General features: G+C 45.5%; 1 protein-coding gene across 2 annotated transcripts in view; it reads right to left on the bottom strand.

Annotated features, from left to right (window-relative positions):
• Positions 1-16781, bottom strand: part of LOC144116285 (uncharacterized) — a 284670-nt gene that overhangs the window by 109073 nt on the left and 158816 nt on the right. The window lies entirely within an intron of this gene.

Here is a 16781-nt window from a genome sequence, read left to right as displayed (position 1 = left end):
CATTTTGTTCCACCCTCTGAAGGGAGGGTTGAGGGACCGATGGCATCTAGTCTTGCGGAAAACCGGCTCTTTGATCAGTGCAGCGAAGCACCTACATAATTATGGCAGTAATTTATCGACATCAGGCTTTCTACCCTTAAAGGTCTTCTTTGCACACTTGTACTTCGATTTATTCTCAGATTTAATAAAACGATATATTTCAGGTGCGGTTGCTAAGTCTTTTTCCGGAGAAAAACGTAAACTACAGAAATGAAAGGTCTACACCCGTCATTTACACAGCTGACGTTTTCCTCTTTCAGAATTTTATGGTATGGTTGTCCCCATTACAAAGGGCAGTGGGAAAGTCAAGCATTGGGTATATCTCGCTGATGCTCAAGCCACAGGCATGCCCAAGACAAACTACAGTAGTCCTTGAAGTGCTGTGACACGAAAGAAAAAAGACTGCATCGCCAACGAATTACTGGCTTCATAAGGACGCTGAATTTTATGACGCCCACAGGCGTAGAGAAAATGGTTGTGCCGTGAACGAGACCTTACGCTTTGACTTTTTCGTAATGACTGGCTATTTTTGAGTGAAAATAGAACTTCGAAAAAAAGTGCATATGCTGTCACATAAAATGATGTTGACAATAGCACTGATCATTTTTCTTCTGCATAAAGATCCAGAGCTACTAGACTGAGCAGCAAGTGTTTTTCAGGTGAGTTCATTTTTACGGAAACGGCAAAGAAACATGTCCTCCGCAGACAAAAATATACACTGACTAATTTTAATAAGAATGGTGCGATAATTTGGTTAAAAGAAGTGCTGATGGGAACCAATTGCAAATAAGAACATCATTTCGAAAGCAGCATACAACTTCGAGGCCTAAGAGTTTTTCTCACTGTCATATCTGCTGTATGCGAAACGCAAATTAAAGCAAAACCTTTAAAGCATCGCTTATTGAAAAATCATTACAAGTGGAATTTCTATGAAGTGCATCAGTCTCGAGAAGAGTTCAATGTCATGTACAATAGTACACTAGACAAATTGCCATTCTTTGTCCAGAACAGGTATACATGGACAGGCCGAGGTTTGAATGAAGAGCTTGAGAACAGTTGAAACCCATTGCTATGCCTAAAGTGGGCATATCGCCGTTCGCTGCCGAGAATAAGTATAGATTTGTCAGGCAAGCCGTTGATTTAATAGAGCGCCGAGGTACACTTCAGAGTTATGAACAATTGCACAAGTGTACGTTTTGGCCCTCGTTGGCAAGAATAGAGGCTAATTGGCCAAGCAGGCCAATCTGTTATGATCCGCTGGATAATACTTCAAACTTGAACAAAAGCACAAGTGCGCAGACTGCCGTTCATTGTCGAGAATGTATATACATTGCTCAAGAAGGTCGATTGTTTTATGAAGTGCTCCAGAACACTTAAAAGCGATGAACAATAGGACGGGTGGGCATACTGCCATTCGTAGGCGAGAGTACTTCTTCATTAGAGAAACATGCCATCATTTGATTGAAGAGCTAGATATCACTTGAGAGATGAAAATGACACAATCGGGCCTATTGGTGGATGTTGTCGAGAATACATATACATTGGATAAAAAAGGCCATCGTTTTTACAATGAGTTGTAGAAAACAAATGAAAAATATTAAAAATGGCACAAGTGGCGATCTTGCCATTCTTTATAGGACATACGTACATATTGGTCTAGGAGTTTCGTGTTTAAATGAAATTCTCCAGACACCCTTTGTTAATTACAAGTGGGCATGCTGCCGCTCGTTGTCGAGAACAATTATGCATTGGTCAACAAGGCCGATGTTTTAATAAGTACTCCACAACACCTAAATTGATGAACAATAACCCAACTGGACGTACTTATCAGGTACGTCGTCGAGAATAAGTATACTTTTTTCAAGCAGACCGATGATTTAGCGAGTTGCTCCAGAACAATTCAGGGTGACGAAAAATGGCACAAGTGGGCACGCTGCCTTCGTTTGAGAGAATGCGTGTAGGTCGGTCAAGCAGGCCAATGTTTTATTCAAGTGCTCAAGAACACTTCGCAGTTATTAACAATGACAATGATTATTAACAATGAGTAGGGTTCAGGAATCGGGCCGGTCTGGTGGGAGGCGTATTTAGTGTCTGACACTCTCGGCAGGTTTTCACATAACGCGTGACATTGGCAGATAGTTGGGACCAGTAATACTTGCCTTGAATGCTGTGGAGGCTGCGGGAAAACCCGAGATGCCTAGCTGTCGGCTCGCCGAGTGAGTTCTGTAGAACGTGCTCGTGAAGACTTGCAGGTGCAACCAGAGGGCAAGCAATTTTCTTTGGTGTGACATTCTTCACGAGGACATTATCCTTCACGCAGAACGAAGACAATCGTCGCTGGAAAGAGGTGAGAGTGAAGAAACCTTGCCTTCCAACCATTCGATGAGGCGTTAAAGGCCGGGATCCGAGCGTTGCTCCCGTGCGAAAGTGCTCGAGCTGATAGGTGCCGAGAAGGCGTCGTCATCGTGGACCTGCGGCGGTGCGTCCACAGGGGCTCGTCACAGGTAATCGGCGCCAGAGTGCTTGCGCTCAGACTTGTAAGCGATGGTGACGCCAAAATCTTGAAGTCGTAAGTTCCATCCAGCGAGGCGGCCAGACGGGCCTTTCAAATTGGCGAGCCAGCACAACGCATGATGGACAGCCACAAGATCGGAAGGCCTACCATAAAAGTGCGGGGGAAATTTTGAGGAGATCCACACTGTCTGAAGGCACTGTCATGAAATAATTGGTTTCTGCCTTTGATAAAGAGAGGCTCGCGTTCGCTATTTCTCTCTCGCGGCCATGCTGCACCTGGACAAGAACGGCGCCTATCCTCATGCTGTCTGCGTCTCTATAAATTTCGGTTTCGATGATTTCATCGAAGCGACGAAGCACGGGCAGTGACTGCAGGCAACGCTTACGGCCATAAAATGTCTCATGTTGTGGTGATTCTCTGTTTAACTGCACAGAAAACTTCGTTACTTGCCTTAGATTCGGTAATATGTGAAAATTGCATGCACAGCCCCAGAAATCGGCGCACAGCTTTTTTGTTGATCATCTGTAGAAACTGCGCGATGTCGGCGGTTTTTGCAGCTCCGGTTGTCTTCAGTCGTTGCTTACAATGAGGCCTAGAAACACCCGCTGCCCGTAACCTAAATAGCACTTCTATGGCTACAAAGTGAGCCCTGATAAGTTGATTGCCTCTAGCATGGTTCGAAGCCTTTTTAGATAATTGTCAAGGTCAAGAGAACATGACGACATAATCAAAGTATAGGAGACAAATTGGCCAGTTGTGGCCTACCTGTACTTTGTCGATTACATACTGAAATGTTGCTGGGGAAGAACAAAATCCAAATGGCGTTACCTTAAACTCATAGTGGTCGTCGATTCACCAATACCCGTTCTTTAGGTCCATGGGCGAAAAATATTTGGTGTCGTGGAGGCGGTCTCGGGTATTGTCGATTCGGGGAAACAGGTACACATCTCTCATGGTTACGTTGTACAATCAGCGGTAATCGACACAAAACTGATGATTACCATTCTTCTTCAAGAGGATGACCGGGACTACCTTAGAGACGCTTCTATGGCTGGATGACGTCGTCACGCAGCATTTCCTTAACTTGGTCCCAGATGGCTTGGCGTTCACTCGGCGATATGTGGCAGGCGCTTTGGCAGAGAGGTCGGGAGTGCTGATGGGTTACAATGCGATGTTGGGCAATCCGCGGTGGTCAGAAATTGGGCGATGACGAGGAGCACTCGCTATAGGTTTGAAGCAGACTGCGGGTCTGTCTTGTCTTTTCATGGGCAGGTCTGAGTTTATGTCGAAGAAAGGTGTGGGATCCTCCCCAGATGAATCTTCTGGGATTCGATCGGACATGACGAAGGCGTCGCGAACGTCGGATGTTCCATCTAGAAAAGCACTCTTTGTTCCTCTGATGACGTGCCGATATTCTGAGCTGAAAGTGGACAGTCGCCATTCAGCTTGGCTATTGCAGAAAAGGGCGATGCCTCTTGCGATGCCTATTCCTCACTACAGAAGCGACTATGTGTTCCCGCCCATGGTGGCTTTGATGTTCTTGGATTGTCTGGCACCTACGCTGGCCCTGACATTTGAGTGGGGTGCGACGCTCATTTGTTCATTCAGAGCACTCAGGGCTACGTGATGTTCCAGGATTTTTATGAATGGGCGTGGCTTCGTCGGTCGAAAGCATGATGAGCTTGGATCTAAAGTTGATCTCTTGATGCTCACTGAAGTAATCAATTTTGTGGGGACTTTCCCTCACGACTTCCCCTTTGGTTAGCTTTCCCGCTGTACACCGTGGAGGAGATTATCGTTCATCGTTTTAAAATTATGATCGTTTCCTTCAGTTAGAAGCGAATATCTATTCTGCAGCGACATCTTGAATTCCTCTACTTTCCTTCTTACCACTAACTCGTTAATGGGCTACCACTGCACTAATTTCTTCCGCTTCCTCTTCAAGTCCAAGGTAATTCGAGACCTTGCTATTCTGTGGTCGCTACAACGCACCTTTCCGAGGACCTCCACATCCTGCACGATAAAGGGGTGATCGCGTAGTATTTAGTCTCTCATTTTAGTCTCAGCATTGGGGCACTTCCATGTCGATTTCCGGTACTTTCGTTTCCGGAAGAAGGTATTTATGATCCGCAAATTATTTTTCTCTGCTAACTCGGCTAATAACTCCCTCCTGCTATTCCTATAGCCTATGCCATAGTTGCCTAGCGCCTGGTCTCCGGCCTTCTTCTTGCCTACCTTCGCATTGAAGTCGCCCATCAGTACAGCGTACTCTCATAACTGGTATAACTGATAGGTAGTAAAGCCCCTCAATGAACTAAAGGTAACGACATCTCTTCCTTCTTCCTCCTCAACCGGCGCTCCGTCTCTCGGCTCCTCCCGGGCGCCGATGGTGGCGGCGCCTAGGCAGGGGGAAGCTAGCAGACGCTCCTAAAGTTAGGCCTTTGGCGCGCAGTAGACCGTGCGTGCGTTTTCTGCCTAGGCTGCGGTCGAAATGGAATCATGGCATGGGGGATTAAAAAATGAGGTATTCAAATAACTTCCAAGAGCAACGTTGCACTGATTTATCGAATTTTTTGTACTGCTATCACTTTGATTGCAGTGCACACGGCGGAAGTGGTGCGCGCGGCCGAGTTCGGAGCCCATCCTCAGTGTTGTTTCGCGCTTTGGCGCGCAGTTGATCGCGCGCCCGAATCAATTGTTTGTGGCTTGTTCTGTCTTCGATTCAACCGCAGTGCGACCATGACATGGGAGATAAAAATCATAGTAAGCCAAACAACTGCTCCAACCCATGTTGCACTGCTTTATCAGAAATTACTGCACTGCGATCTGTTTGAATGCGGTGCACACGGCGGAAGTGGAATGCGGGATCGAGCTCGCGGAGCAGCAGTGAATATGTTAGGAGTGTCGGTTTTCAACCGGCATCTTTCGTCCAATCTTGTTCAAAATTAGACTCCGCCAAGAGGAAGTGGGACTGACATACCACTATAGACTTGCGGCCTAGGCTTTATTTGAACGGATGGCGGTGCAATGCTGCCATAATCTATTCTCTGAAATGTGCGTTTGTTCGTGCAGTAGGCTGTGCGTAGGCACCTACTCATCTTAATTTTTTTTCTTAGTGCAGGAAAGCTTAGTGGTTATTTCGGAGTAACTATAACTCGTGCACCTGCCAAGCTAACATTAAATGAATCCGACGGACCGTAGTTCCTTATTTTTTGTTTTTAAATAGGCGAATACGGTGCCTTATTTGCGCACCGTAAATCGGTTTTGAAGAGAAGAATTTTGATGTAGGGTTAATTGTTTGGATTGAGTAGCAGCAATCAAAAAAGGCTTTTAACCGCTGCTTCGCGCGCAACTACAGCTCACTAGAATGTTGTTCGTTTAGGTGACTGTCATCTTCGGTCAGCATATGCATTAATGGCAGATTAAAGAGCATTGTCTTCCTTGGTGTAATTTCCATACATAACGCGCAGCAAGGACTGCAGTTAATTAATCGCTTTCGGTCGAAGCAGCGTGAAAAAAACTCAAGTGGTGACAAACCAAAACCCGAATTTACTCATACCTTTTTGAAGCAAAAGGATGTTCATTTAGGATGCTGTTCGACGTGAACATTGAAAACGCAAGGAGAAAATGTATGCATCAACGTTTAACGGAGGTCCTCGCTTGCATTATCAAATATTATCCATGCAGATATGAAGTATTCAAGCGACAGCTGCTGTTACTGTGTCTAGGCACAGTAACGACCGATTATGGTATGAACCTTACCAGTATCTTTCAAAATAAACGTACAGAACAGCTATATTTTGCAGGTATTTCCCCAAGTGGCATAAACGTAGATGCTAACAAAAAGGATTCAACTTCTGTTAAGGACAGCGCAGCGAGCTAAGGCAAGAAAAATGATAGGTGTAACGTTCAGAGACAGGAAGAGGGCAGAGTGGGTAATGACATCCTAGTCGAGACCAAGGAGATAAATGGGCTTAGGCAGGACGTGTAATGCGAAAGCAAGACAAACGATGGTCGTTGAGGGTAACGAACTGAATTCCAAGAGAGCGCAAGCGTAGCAGGGCGCAGAAGAAAGTTAGGGGGGTAGATGATATCTATACGAAACAGGACATGATAGATCAATTATTTTTTTTTAGTGGCTGCGGGCCTAACTCAAAAGAGACTTTCATTTGAGGTAGTTGGTTGTAGCATGACATGGTTTACGCAAAAAGCGTATAGGCGCTAAAGGATGGACACAACACACAGACCTGTCTTGTATATGTGTTGCCTCCGTCCTTTAGCGGCTGTACGATTTTTGCGTAAACCTTGTAACGCAAACGCTCTGTCCAGCGCCACTGCCCGCTGCTTTGTCTTCTTCTTAACATTACCCGTGTTCACTGAGTGATCGTCCCGATCGATTGCTTTATTTGTGAAGGTTGAGGTGACGGTGAGTATGGCCAGAAAGGATAGAAGAAGATGAAAGGCTTGCCACCAAGTTGTACGAGATGATCTGAAGAGTGGTTTCCCACGGAGCTTCAGGTCCGGCGGTCGGTCGCCCAGAGCCGAAGGTCAAGGCTAAAGACTGGGCGGACAGCTTGGGTGGGTGTGCCGCCTTGGTTCTTTTCGCCATGGGGTCATAGCGCGTCTGGTCCAGGCGGTCGCGTCTTTTGGTCGGGGCTGGGGATGGGGCGGGAAGAAAGCGGCTGGTCGATTCTGGTCAAGTCGAGCTAGGGTTGAGCTGGGCAGCGGAGTCCAGGTCCCCTCAGCCGACGACGAAAGGAAGCAGAAGGCGGCGATGCTCCAGGGACCAGGATGACGATGTATACACAGTAGCTCACACCAAATGACACTAGGTAGCAAGCCAAAGAACAGGACAGCATGATTACGGGTAAAATATGCTTTTTTTTAATGGCTGCGGGCCTAACGAAAGCGCTACGTTCAGCGCCACTACCCGCTTCTACGTATTCTTCGTAACAATATTGTCACGCGTGAATGAGGGAGATCACAGATCACAAGAAACAGCGGCGGGCCCCGACGACCGGTTTCCCACTCCATGCTATTGCAGTTCCAAGCGATTCATTATTGCGGGGTCGTTCCCCGACGACCTGCTTTGTGTTATGAAAAAGTGTGTTGCTAAGTTGAAGTATGGCCATGGTCTGTTATGTCAAATTTTACGGTGATGTTGAGAGTAACCAAGGCTCCGGTTTTGTTACACACGAGATGAATTCGGATAATGAAGCCATTGATGGCATTTGCGCTGTAATAAAACGACTAGAGTTTGGCCAGTTGCAGTTCCTCCAGGAACTGCATATGCTTAAACAGCAGCAGGACGCTACAAGTACGTATTTAAAATGTTTACGGGGCAGGGTCGCTACACTTAAGAATGACATGCATGCCTCACGGCTGGCCGCAAGGGCTGGTGATTAAAACGCATCATCATGTGTTGACACCTTGACCAGGGACGTTGCGCATCTTAAGGAACGTTTTGAAGATGTTTGCAATAGGTCTCGCAGGAATAATTTGCTTATTATAGGCTTAAATGATTCTGCAACAGAAAGTTGGTCTGAATCTGAAAAAAAAAATGTGCGCGAATTCTTCTCGTTTCATCTTAACCAAAATCTTCCGCCTGAAAGCATGAAAAGGGCTCATCGAATAGGTCGCTTTGTTGAATGCAAGCATCGACCAATTGTCGTTAAATTTTGTAGTTATAAAGTCAAACACATTTTCTCATTGGGGGGCACTAAGCTAAAGGACACTAAGTTTGCCATACGCGAAGACTTCACGCCCGCAGTCAGAAAGGCACGCTTCAGGCTTTCACAATACGCACGCGACTTGGCTTTTCCTTGAAGTTGCGATTTAATAAGCTCCTCGGCAACAAAAAGTGTTTTGTATATGATTTTGAACATGACCGATCCGTCGAGCTTCGAGAATGACAAAAAGAGAGGCAACTGCCCGCTCCGCGCCTCGTGCCCATCTTTCATTCTATGCCCTTGGCGTCATCAAATTTTGAATTGATAACTCTCGTCGTGAATTGCAGGAATATCAAAAATAAAACTGATGAATTTGCTACTCTTGTTTCCTTTGTAAAACCTCATGTTATAATTGGCACTGAATCATGACTGGATAATTCCGTTCTCAGCTATGAAGTATTTCCCACCGGTTATGACGCGTACCGTAGTGATGACACTTGCTTGGTGGAGGGGTCTTTTTACTTGTTGACGAGTGTTTTAGCTCTTCATTATTAACACTGCCCCTAGTTGGTTGCGAGTCAGTATGGTGCAACCTTCGCCTAAACAATGGAAAGAATTTGGCTATTGGCTCAGTCGACCGTCCTCCTTCCGATACCAATCCTGAGGATTTCAGATCGCTGTCTGAATTTATACTCGGCTTAAAAAATGACTTTCGTTTTTGGTGGGGACTTCAACATGCCTTGTTTAAAATGGGTAGACTACAAACCTCTTCGTACGAGCCATTCTTTATTGTCTTCATCCTTTTATGAATTAATTACTACTAATGACCTATATCAGTACGTCACTGAGCCCATACACGGGAAACTGAGCACTCAACTTCAATGTTAGATTTACTGTTCTGCAACCGGCCTTCAGTAGTGCGTGACGCTGTGACCATACCAGGAATAAACGAGCACAGTTGTATTGTCGCTGATGTTCGGCATTTTCCTTATTTATTTCCAAGAGGTCTACCTCGAAAGGGTTTATTTTTTAACAAGGGCGACTATAGACCAATGAAGAACGAACTTGCGTCTTTCCTTCCTGACTTTATTATTCTAAGCCAAAATTTAGATTGTAGTTCCCTTAAGGAAGTATTCAAGAATAAGCTGGAATGCCTACTTGATCAATATACCTCATCTAAAAGTCTTTCTGGAAAGCGCCGCCGCGACAAATCGTGGATCACGCGGCAGACCAGACCGCTTATCAGGAAGAAACATCGCCTTCTAGGATCACAAAAAAATCAGTGCCCTACAGTATTGCAGTCGATCCGTGCTCTTGGCAGTACACTAAAAGCTGAAACTAAAGCTCTTAAGGTTAGCTTTCTTAATGACTTGGGATTAAAACTGTCTAATAATCCCAAGGAATTGTGGACGTTTTTGAAGCACAGCGGACGTGAACCAGTTGGAATCCCGAATTTAGACATCGATGGTGAAGTTATTACTAACGATGGTGACAAGGCATGCTGCTTGAATGCTTTTTTCTCAGCCTGCTTTTGCGCCAACCTACATCGGAGAACTTCCGTTAACTCGTGAATCTGTCACTGAAACCATGTCTGAATTGGTTTTTACTCACCAAGGTGTGTTAAAATTGCTTAGTATTATCAATTCACCTTCTGCCGCTGGCCCTGATGATGTTCCTTTGTTTTAAAGTCATGCGAGAATGAAATCTCTTATTACGTAGTCATCTTGTTCCGTGCGTCACTTAACACGGCATCTCTGTCAAATGACTGTAAAAATGCAAATGTAGTACCAGCGCATAACAGTGGTTCAGAAAGCTCTGTTGTTAATTATCGGCCGATTTCTTTACCCAGTGTGTGCTGTAAAACGTTGGAGCACATTATGTATAGCGCAGTCAATAACACCTTGAATCTCGAGTATTTTGCAGAACTTCAGCATGGTTTTAGGTCAGGTTTTTCCTGTACTGCTCAGTTGCTTGAGTTTAGTTATGATCTGTTTTCTTCCTTTTATCGTGACCCTAAAATAGATTGAGTATTTCTAGATTATAAGGAAGCCTTTGACTTTGTACCTCATTTATTATTTTTACATAAGTTAAGTATTCTTGGTCTGCACACCGCTGTCATCAATTGGCTTGATCCATATCTTCAGGGCCGCATGGGGTGTGTTTTGATCAATGGTTCACACTCACATTATGTAAATGTTTCCTCAGGTGTACCACAGGGGTCTGTTCTTAGACCCCTTCTTTTTCTGATTTATATCAGTGATATGTCTTGGATCTTACCTGCAAAGCTCGGCTATATGCTGACGACGGTGTCATTTACCATGTTGTGGAAAGTTCCTCTGATGCGTTAAAACTTCAGCAAAAATTGAATAGCATCAGTGCTGGTGCTCAAAATGGCAAATATCTTTGAATGCTAAAAAATGCCAATTTATTTCCCTCACTCGAAAGCGTTCTCCTTTACAAACAAGTTACTCATTACATAATGTTTTCCGGCAAAAAGTACTTGAATATAAGTATCTCGGCGCTTATTTTACAGCGAACCTAACGTTGGCGAGGCAAGTTGAGTATGTACATACAAAGCCTGCAGAACGCTTAATTTCTTAAAACGAAATTTTAATAAAGCGCAGTCTAATGTCAAACAACTCCTGTATTTCACTTACATACGATCAATTCTTGAATATGCCTGCACTGTATGGGACCCCCAGTTTGTTTACTTATCTTACATGTTTGAGCGCGTCCAGAATAATGCTGAGAGATTTATGTCCAATAATTAAAGCTTCTCAACTAGTGTCACGTCTCTTAAAAACCGCCTTGGTTGGGGATTTTTTGCTAAACGTAGGAAACATTTGAGGTTGCAAATCATGCATCGCATCTATTTTGGAAAGCTGAGCATAGACAAAGACCGGTACCTGCCTCAACCTCACTTTTTGTCTAGACTTTATCATCAGTGGAAATTCCCAGAGATTAAATGTTGTACAGATATTTACAAAACCTAGTTCTTTCCACAGACGATCAATGAGTGTAGCAGGCTGCCAGCCGGCGTCATTGAGTGCTGCACGGAAGATGAATTCCGCGCAATCTTATCTGATGTGTGACGTGGGGCGCAGTTCTCTTGCGCGTGTCTTTCATTTCATTCGTGTCATTGTTTTTATGGAGCGTGGTTGTCCTTCTTCAGTGCATGCTTTTCCTCATCTATTATTAGTTGTGTCATCGTATTTTTTTATCCTGTGGTACTTTTGGCCAAACGAGGAGAAATTATTGTGTCCCCCCCCCTCCCCCCCTGAGTTAACGCTTTCAGGCGCTGCAGGTCTGTGTTAAAAATAAATAAATTTAATAAATATTGTTGCCTTCCCTGTCGCAATAAAACATTTCGCTGCTAGGCAGCGCAGGTGTTGTGTTCCTATCTTCCGTACCGTCTGTTACCGTTGTTCAGTCGTTTTCATCAGCTTGATTCAGACATGCTAACTACTGCAAAAAGACAAGGACAGCTTAGACAGTAAACACAAATTGAAAGGGGGGTTGTACACAAATAAGTCAGGGGAAAAAGTTCACGGCGGGCGACACAAAACGGCGAGCAGGACAGCGGGCAGCGCCGACAGCCAGTCCAAAAACCAAGCGTTCTCGTGCAGCGCGGCGAAACGTCGTCTTTCACCGGCGCCTCGTCTTCATCGGCGCTTGGGCAATGATCTGCATATGCGGCATCAGGCGCGGCCGTCATGCTTCGCTACAACTGCCCCGGGAACGAAGAGGAGCCACCCTGGCGATATATGGCGAGGATCAGAGGATGGGTAGGTCTATGAAGCGCCAATGAAGACGAGGCGCCTGGGAAAGACGAAGTTTCGCCGCGCTGCACGAGATCGCTTGGTTTTTGGACTGGTCGTCAGCGCTGCCCGCTGTCCTGTTCGCCGTTTTGTGTCGCCCGCCGTAAACTCTTTCCTCTGACCTATTTGTGTACAAACCCGGTTTCACTTGGTGGAGGTGCGGATTTGCTGACATCCTGCAGCTTCGAAGTCTTACCCTTCCGGTCATCACCATGCCCAAAGATTCCAGCCCCACTTCTGCCGCACTGCCGCCGACCGTCGTCTGCGCGGGAGCTTTGCGCCAGCGCGATCCTGCTGTATTCAGTGGAACCGGGGACCATGACGTTGAGGACTGGTTAACCTCGTACGAGCGGGTAAGCACCCATAACAAATGGGACGATGCCCTCAAACTGAACGATGTCATCTTCTATCTTACGGACGTTGCGAATCTGTGGCACCGCAACCACGAGGCTGACATCAAATCGTGGTCCGCCTTCAAGCAGAATTTCGCCGACGTCTTCGGCCGGCCTGCGGTGCGCAAGTTGCGCGCCGAGCAACGCCTATGTGCTCGGGCTCAGCTGCCTGGTGAAAATTTCACCAGCTACATTTAGGATGCGGTGGACCTGTGTAGGCGCGTGGATTCTTTCATGCCGGAGCGCGCCAAGATCGATCACATCCTGAAGGGCATCGACGACGGCGCGTTTCAGATGCTTCTGGCCAAAAATCCGGCAACCGTCGTCGACGTCCTTGCCCAATGCCAAAGCTACGACGAACTACGCAAGCGCCGTCTTCTCACTCGCTCTCCACTCTCGCACCCGGAGTCTCTGGGGGCTTTGACGTCTGACTACGACCACTCGCCACTGTTACCCTAGATAAAGCAGTTTGTTCGCGAAGAAGTTGCTCGTCGGCTCTCTCTCGTCCACCCGAGTCCTGATGCTCCCTCTCCTCTTGTGCCTTCGCTTCAGCGCGTCATCCGAGAACAAGTCACCGAGGCTCTTCCTACCCTGCCTGAAGTTCCTTCCGTCCCTCCTTTGTCGTACGCTGAAGCCGCGGCACATTATAGCCCCTCCACTCCTGTGGCGGCGCCCTTGACGTACACCGCAGTGGCTGCGCGGCCGTCATGGTTCGCTACAAAATAAAGAAAGAGGCTACCGTAAGCAGTATGTGGCTCACTCTAGCCTATAAGTACGGGTGTTTTGGTAGCAAAATGTATAGCATTTCGTATTCTTTATCCATTTTGTCTTTTCATCTGGTGTAAAGCTCTAGAAGACTTCATTTTTCGCATCACATTCACCTTCATGCGCGCACCTGCGCACCTTTTGAAACTATTTTCGTTGTACCTCTATGTACCTCTAAAACTAAATTTATCATATTTTCTCCTCCAAATAAAAGTGACCAACACGGGATGCAAATTATGTAAAAAACAACAAACATTCAGCAAACATCCGAGCAGAAAATTCTAGGAGTTTGGTTTAAGGAAACTCTGACATGGACACGCCATGTAGAGCACTTGGCCACCGATATAGCCCGATCGATCAGATGCCTTCAAAAAATTTCGCCAATGATACCTTTCTGGTTAAAAAATCTCTTTATTACACTTTAATTTATTCAAAGCTTTCCTATTGTTCGTTAGTTTGGGGCACCACTACTCAGCATAACTATAATAAGTTGATGGCATTACACAAATAAATGCTACGCATTTTTGAAAATTATATAGGAGACATCCGCGATTTATGCACTAGGGACCTATTTGTGAAGCACGACATGATCATGGTCAACCAAATATACTTGTATAAATAGTTCAACATATACATGCCATACACATGTACAATGATCTCGGCGTGAAAATTCATCACCAGTACGGTTTCAGACGTCATACAAAAAGGCTGCTGAAGGTTAGAACAAATTACGGTAAACAGTCATTGACCTATCAAGAAACCAATATTCTAAGTAAACATGAAGGCATAATAGATTGGACAGATATCCCTGCTAAATTGAAAAGAATGTATAGAACTTTTCTTGTGACAACCGCATGCATTATGTAGACTGTTTTTATTATAATATGAGCATTTTCTTCATGATTTACTGTTTTTGTTTTTATGCGCAGTATGTACTGTTGCACCAGTGCTCAATGAATGCCTGTAACGCGTTAAAATTATTACGAAGTTTGTCTGGACACATGATTTTTTGTCAACTGTCTATATGCGTTGTATTGCTTGCTTTCTTTTCCTGGTATATTGTAAGTTTTTAGTTGAATGTCGAATGGAAAACCGAAATTTCTATGTCAAGTGCACCTTTTTGCCACACTGAACGAAAAAAACCGGGCAGACACCTCGTCAGGCTGTGTCAGCCTTTAGTCTCTGTCTCCGCCGGATATTCCCTGAAGATAAAATGTTTTTGATTTAGATTTGATCTGATAATTACACCTCCGACATAATTTCTACGCGGGGACTGGTTAAACATCTTATTTGTCTTGTCGCTGAACGCTTTCAGCTTGCCCGTTTCCTTGCGGCATGTTTTGAGATGTGTGAGCAGATATACTTCACGGAACTCTGTTATTTACAGTACAGTTTTCATTGCTTTTAGCTTTTTATGCGTGTTTTTCCAATGTATTTTGTAATAGCACTATCGCCAAAGAATTTTATTGCTTTTCTGTTCTTTCTCGCGGTTTTCTCTTGTTTCTTTTTTATATCTCCTAGCCATCCTTCATGTCACACATCTGCACATTCTCAATGTCGGGTTTTATCAGATTCTTTCAAGGTCGCGTGTTACATTGTTTGCCTCATTCAACTCCTGTGTTTTTTCTGTTACTGTTTTTCGTTATTATCACTTGACGTGACTGTAGATGATAGGTAGCACTTGCGGCGCAAGAACAAGAGGAAAATGGAGACTAGCATTGTGCCCTGCTGCATCTCGACTGTCGTATATTTGCTCTCGTTATTATGCATGGGCCAGAGCTAGGCTTCGGAGCGAAATGAAACGGCCAAAAAGAGGAAATCAAAGCCACAAAACACTCTGGGCATTCATGGAGAAGGGAAGCTGACAGAACCTTTTTAGTGACCAACGACTCAACAGGGAGTCGCTGTCGTAGCGGCCGCCAGCACGTAGCTACGAATGTGAGCCTTGCCAACCACGTTGTACGATCCGTGTAGCAAGCAGCACACGCGGCCAGACCCCCATGAAGCGAGAGGGAGGGGTGCGTAATCCTCCAAAATGGACACCTTTAGTTGTACGTAGTCTGTAAGCTATAGTACGCATCGCTCTCTGCGTTGCGTACGCTGTAAACTTGCAACAACGACACTTTTAGTTGGGCGTACCGGCCGTACCGTACTAATTGCGTCGCGTCTCCCAAGTGGATGTAAGGAATGCATTCACAGGTTGGCTACCATGCTTCCCAGCGCCATCAAGCGCTAAAAGAGAAAACTAGTTATATCGCGGCTGAAACACTCCAAGCCAAGCCCCAGCCTAAGCATACCGGCGGTAGTTGTGGAATATGCTTCATGAACCGAGTTGAAGCCTACGACTCTGACTGCCTGAGCAGTCTGAGCGCCTGCAGCAGCTGAGGAGTTCAGCTGTAGCCACGCCTCATGCAAGTATTCCCTCCCGCGTCCGAGTGATTTCCATGTTACCATGAAAGGAGATAGACGAGGTCATAACCTGAAGAAGTAAAAACAGCGCAGTGACGACGGACAAGAAACAAGAAGGGCAGGCGCTGACTAACAACTTAGGTTTATTGGAAAAAACACAGGTTAATAATACTCACCAAAAACAACCAGGACGCATGCGCCTCCGCCAACACTTCAAATCGTGAGAATCAAGATACTTAATCTCACAGCCATGAAGAAGCACCTAACCTGTGCTTACACACGTGTCACCATTCACATGGATATGATATGCCTCACACAATTCCCTTCTTAATTAGTCCCTATGCCTGCAAATAACTTTGGTCTCACGGAAAAGAGGTGTGCACATTTTCTAATCGGGTGAACCCGAGTTATTATTCAGTGATGCACCAACTCGCTCAGTTTTCGGTTCTTCTGCAGGTCATAACCTGGAGAATGGGAGCTGCTCAGCATCTTGGCAACGGAGCCTACTTGCCGATGTTCAACAACGAATACGAGGCGATGAACAACCGCGACGGTGAGCTTGTTCGGTACCGCTCGCGACATCGTCTTCTAGGCATCGACCGCGTCGAGCCCACGCTCTTCAGAGAGCAATTCCGCTTTTCAAAAGAAGACTTCAATGAGCTTTGCAGCTCCTTGCTCATTTCGGAGCGCCTCACACCTGCACAAAACTTGACTGTACCAGGCCGTTAAACGTTTTGCTTGACGCTAAGGTGGCTTGCCTATCCAGATAGGTTCTTAGACCTTGAACCCATTTTTGGAAAGAGCACATCATTACCACCTATGGCTATCTCCTCAGCGACTGCAACAATAACGAGTGGCTGTCGACTGATATGTCCTGGAGGGTTGCAAATGCAAGACAACTATTAAGGGTAGTTTTCAGAACTATGTAGATCTGTAGATTTGGTGGTTACACACCATCTCGAAAATTTCTTGCGCGCTGCCTTTCCATTTTTACGTAATTTTTGATTGCACGTTTTGCATCTTTGCATCTGATGGTCATGCGCTAGCAGGTGTTTATGTACTGTAAACGAGAAATTTTCGTTGGGACCTCATTTTCGCAAATCGCGTGCACTTGTCGCGAAATTTTTCCTGGGAATAAACTGAGCAAGATGTCTCTGAGAGGAATATGCTGTAT

The sequence above is a fragment of the Amblyomma americanum genome, chromosome 1 (assembly GCF_052857255.1).
Source record: "Amblyomma americanum isolate KBUSLIRL-KWMA chromosome 1, ASM5285725v1, whole genome shotgun sequence".
Classification (NCBI taxonomy): domain Eukaryota; kingdom Metazoa; phylum Arthropoda; class Arachnida; order Ixodida; family Ixodidae; genus Amblyomma; species Amblyomma americanum.
Note: the sequence above shows the minus strand (reverse complement) of the source record. Positions and strands in the feature narration are given on the sequence as shown.